This window comes from Balaenoptera acutorostrata, chromosome 19, assembly GCF_949987535.1.
Source record: "Balaenoptera acutorostrata chromosome 19, mBalAcu1.1, whole genome shotgun sequence".
Classification (NCBI taxonomy): domain Eukaryota; kingdom Metazoa; phylum Chordata; class Mammalia; order Artiodactyla; family Balaenopteridae; genus Balaenoptera; species Balaenoptera acutorostrata.
Window position 1 is genome coordinate 65,440,180 of NC_080082.1, and position 5,701 is coordinate 65,445,880.

Below are 5,701 nucleotides of genomic sequence, written 5' to 3' on the forward strand. Positions count from 1 at the left end.
TTCACAGCGCTCTATGACCTGTCAAGCGGCGGTGCTCCCCACCTCTGGGAAAGTTCCTCCTCACCCTGAGGGTAGCTGGGAAGGAGTGTCCCAAGGCTCTGAGTACTGGCGGGGTTCACGCTTCTTAAAGGGGACGCACCCAGATATCCGCAGAACCGCGCTTCTTAAAGGGGACGCACCCAGATTTCCGTGGAATGTAGTCTGCTGATCAGAGAGAGGTACTCAGATATAATAGAGTTATATTCCAATATATATAACTATATATATATAACTAATATATATATATATACATAACTATAATAGAGTTATAGTTCAGATGTTCCCCAAACCTAAATAAAACAAATGCGCACATGATACCAGATTGTCACTCAGCCACAAAGTGCATCCATCCATAGTTGGGGTCTAATAAACACTGTCTTATTGCTCTTCCAAAGCATGTAGGCTGATGCTTTAGACTCAATTTATGAGTCTCAGTGTGTTAGGTCAGGGTCAAGAGAGCAAAGACTCCAGACAGGGCCATGGTGGGGAAGACAGAGGAGGGATGTGGGTGGCCAGAAGCAGGTGGATCATGTGCTGTGTCTCTGGTTCCCTCAGAAGAAACGTAGAGCCAGTGACGGTGTCCCATTCAGGGGTGGACACATATTTCTTACTCCACATTTAGATATGTATTCAGTTCTTTTCTAGAATCTAAGATCTACCTATCTCAAAAGAAGAGTGACTTACCGCATGCCATTTTCTCCCTGGACGGTGACTCTATGGTCCCAGTCATAGTTTATTTACAAAGGGGGCATTTGAACCCTGAGGTAAAGGATTGGATTACATAATCCTCTTTCCTTGCTGGGGACAATATAATTTCACCAGCAATTGCAGTAACAATGCATGGAGAGTTGATATCATCTCAGAAAAATATTTGTGAAATTTGGAAATTGCTGAAATCTATCATTATTTAATTATTCAAAGTTAGTGGCCAAAATAGCCCTTGGCCATGTGAACAAGGTTAGGCTCTCAGTGCAGTTTCTAGAGACACTGAAGTCTGAGAAGTGAGGGAATGAAGCAGAGCACGTAGTTACACAGGAAACTTGGCTAGCTTGTGGTTATAGCTTTGTAACATGTGATCTATTATTTATTTATTTAAAATTTTTTATTTAAGTACAGCTGGGAGGGCTATGTAAAGAGAGCAGACAGCTTTGCCAAAATGCTAAAAACAAACAGGGCATCTGTAGCATCATATTTACTCCCTCCTTAAGAAACTCTCATTAAGTGCCTACCCCATTCCAGGCACTACTTTGGCTGCATCAAGATCAAGAGAGACAAAAACGCCTGCCCTCATGAGTCTGAATTTCCAGTCAAAGGAGATGGACAGTAAAAATTAATGACAACACAGTCAATTACAGAATACATTTATGTGTTTTGAGTGTTAGCCAAAATTTCAGAAATGAAGACCTGATTGAACTAAACAGGCATTTACTTAGGGCTTGTTAGGACACCCGGGAAACGTAGATGCGAGAAGCACTTGAATTGTTACCTGAACTACAAAATGGAGGAAGCCTATAAAGGCAAAAATGTAAGGCCACAGTTAGTTCCATGAGCTGTTTGTCAAGAATTATAATTGGAGCTGTCAAGAAGTAAGGGTGCTTATAAAGCAAGGATTGGTTAGGGTCAGAAATGGCTATATAGTTACAAGAGGGGAATGTTGAAACTGCAAGGTTGTAGTTAGCAGAAGTTTTAAAAATGTCTAGTGTCTGTTATCAAACTGAACCTGGGTCTGCTCACCTACTTTCTTCTGATTGGTTGCTGGTAAGGTCACAGGGTGATTTTCAGGAATCTTCATCATCAACTTTCTGGTTCCAACCAGTCTCAGGCCTACGTGCTTGTTGTCATCATGTAGTCACCATCCTCCACCTGGCTGGAGGTCTTGTTTCTGCAAAACAACTCAAGAATATGCATCAGATTGTTATCTATAACCTTTCAGAAGGAACTAGAATTCCTGTGAGTATTTTACCACTGAACTATTGTTCCAACTGTCATTACTGTTTTTATTTGACTGCTTTTCCTTTCTTTCTGTACTCTCTCACCTCTCTAGTTAGTAACTACTTGAATCTGTTCTTTGGAGCTCAGGGAAGGCCTAGGAAACTAAAGTCTTTCTCTATGTACAGGAAACAAGGGGGACTTCCCTGGTGGCACAGTGGTTAAGACTCTGTGCTCCCAACGCAGGTGGGCCTGGGTTCGATCCCTGGCCAGGGAACTAGATCCCACATGCATGCCTCAATTAAGAGTTCACATGCCACTACTAAGTAGTTCACCCACCACAACTAAAACCTGACACAACCAAATAAATAAATAAATATTAAAAACAAACAAAAAAAGAAACAAGTGGGACAGACTTTTGTACCCAGGAGGGCCCTGCAGGGTCCTGTTCAGTTTCAGAAACAAGGGTACCATGGCTTGCACAGTCTGGTTCAGCTGGGCCTCAGAGGCGCCTCTGTAACGTCTCTTCTTGTGCTTTTCCTCTTGGTCACCTCCACGTGGACCCAGCGCTCTAGAAGCCCATACAGGTGGGAAAAAGCCAGAGTCCATAACAATGCCATCCCTAAAGGATGCAGGAAGTTCCACTCACCTGGTGTGCACTGCATCTTAAGAGCACTTTGCTAAGCCTTCATTGGCTCAGTCACTACACCTGCAGACTGAAGTGACTTCTGGGTAATACAGTTCCCAAATGAAGCACGTAGATCTCCAAAATGTGATTCTTTTTCATACTTGAAAACACGGGTACTTAACTGCTTAGCAGGGGAGGTGAAGACAATATTTAGACTTGCCAGAAAGGTAAAAATGAATAAAGAAGCTGTACTGTGGTGTGTATTCACTGGCCTAACAAATGTACCACAAGCACCTAAGGAGTTTCAACCACAATAGTAGGTGCATGGGACATATTGGGAATAGGTTGTCAGCTGTTCCGTGTATACAGCACAAGTCCTGTATTTCACAATTTTGTCCAGAGTCCTTTGACTTCGTCAGCACAACATAAACATCCTACATCCCGCTTTTTGCAATGATTTCCAAAACGCCGGCAGTTAGATTTGGACAATGCTTTATGGTTTCTCTCAGGTTTGACTGAGGGAAGACTAAAAACAGATACTAGCAAATAAAGTGCTTACTTTACATAGTCAGGAAAGGGGAAAGGGTGTTCCTTGGCCACAGTCCAAAGTCATGAACAAATAATCATCGTTTCTAAGAGATAACTTTCGATAAATACATGTGTCCTCAAAATCAGCGGGGTCAACGACAGCCTCAACAGAGAAACTAAGCTTTTGGAAGTTAGCAAATCATTGATAGGGACAAGCTTTTGAAATTTAACCAATCGGTGATAGACTACCGCTCCCCAACCCGAGTCCTGAAAGACAGCCAATCAGTGACAGCTCCAGGCTCCTAAGCAACAGTCAATCAGCAACTACCTCAGTTCCATACCCCAGCTTCTGAAAGTCAGCTGGTCAACAGGAGTGGCCACACTAACACTGCTGAAAGTCCAGAAATCCTTCAACACACACTTCTGAAATTCCTCCATTCCTGAATGACTGGCTCCATAAAAGATAAATGCAGCTCAAGCTTTGTTCTAGGACACTGCCTGACAACTACAGCTCTCCCTTGTATGCATGCATAAGGTCCACATTTTTTGTATAAATATTAAGTTCAATTGATTGTTAGCTCAGAAGTTTGCAACCTTTTCAATGGTTCAACATTTGTTTATGACTTCTTATGAGTTTAGAGTTAATGGCTATGTATAGATGGCAATTTGGGTGGCGATGCAAGGAAAAGAAAAGAGAAGGGCACTGAAACCTTACTGAGGCAACAGGCATATTCATTATGACAACTCTGATGATGGGTTCAATGTCTATACATATGTGAAAATATGTCATGTTGGACACTTTATATAAGTGCAGTTAATCTACATCAATAATCCCTCAATGAAGCTGTTTGGGGAAAACTTTTTCCCATAAAGTGTTAAAATGCTATTCCTTCTAGAATATCAAACAACTGACAAAGCTGTACTGATCATCAGGACCCTCTCCCCACGTCTTACATGAGTCAACTCTGATTCCTTGTCTACAAAACGGGAGAATAATGGAAATATGCCCACTCATGTCACCAAGAATGATGGCTAGGACACAAAAGACCCATCCCTGAAGAAGAGAATCTCCCTTCACTCCCTCATGAGGTTCCTGCCTTGCCATTATGGTTTGAGGGAAACAGCCCAGAGAGATTACAGGGATCCATAAAACCTCTGGCTCTGCTGCTCTGCCAATAAACTGGCTACGGGGACTGGTCTGTAGGTCCCGAGTTCTGTACACTCTCTTTCCACCTGGCCAGTTACTCAGATATTCACAGATGCCCCTTTGGAAGTGGCTTATCCACTCTACTTTGGGGCAGTCTCCACCAGTCCCTATTAATCCAGTCACCATTTCTGTACACAATATGGTTCCCAGCCTGGGCCTTGTTAAGTTTTATGTCCATGGACATAAACCTACATGATTTTTCTTCCTCAGGACACACAGCTCCTAGGTGGGTAACAGGAGACAGCTATCTGTCAATAATGCCATGGAACATCCACGAAGTTCATGGTACTGTCAAATACGCTATTGTTTGCAAACCAACTGCCCCAGTTTGTGGAATCACAAATAATATTCACATCCAGGTCAGGAGATCCTGGTGCAGGGGTCCTTCAGACTTTCCTAGGAGGCCTCAAGCAGCAATGCAATTAGGCCAAATCTACACTTAGAGTTGTGCTTTGTCCTCCTGCTATTTCCTTTGGAGCACACAAAGTTGAGAGCCCCAGAACTCTGTACTTTTTATTCTGGCAGAGCCAAATTCTGTTCTCAACCCACAGCATACAGTAAACAGAAACCCAAGAGTAAAGGTGGCTTAGACAATAAGACCTAGGGGAGGGATGGAGTGGGAGGTTGGGGTTAACAGATGTAAGCTTTTATATACAGAATGGATAAACAACAAGGTCCTACTGTATAGCACAGGGAACTATATTTAATATCCTATGATAGGGGCTTCCCTGGTGGCGCAGTGGTTGAGAGTCTGCCTGCCAATGCAGGGGACACGGGTTCGAGCCCTGGTCTGGGAAGATTCCACATGCCACGGAGCAACTAGGCCCGTGAGCCACAATTACTGGGCCTGCGCGTCTGGAGCTTGTGCTCCGCAACAAGAGAGGCCGAGATAGTGAGAGGCCCACGCACCGCGATGAAGAGTGGCCCCCACTTGCTGTAACTAGAGAAAGCCCTCACACAGAAACGAAGACCCAACACAGCCATAAATAAATAAATAAATAAATAAATGGATCATCACGTAACAAAAAAAAAAATCCTATGATAGGGCTTCCCTGGTGGTACAGTGGTTAAGAATCCGCCTACCAATGCAGGGGACACGGGTTTGAGCCCTGGTCCAGGAAGATCCTACAGGCCGTGGAGCAGCTAAGCCCATGCGCCGCAACTACTGAGCCTGTGCTCTAGAGGTCGCAAGCCACAACTACTGAGCCCATGTGCCACAACTACTGAAGCCCACAAGCCTAGAGCCTGTGCTCTGCAACAAGAGAAGCCACTGCAGTGAGAAGCCCGTGCACTGCAATGAAGAGTAGTCCCCGCTTGCCACAACTAGAGAAAGCCCATGTGCAGCAATGAAGACCCAACACAGACAAAAA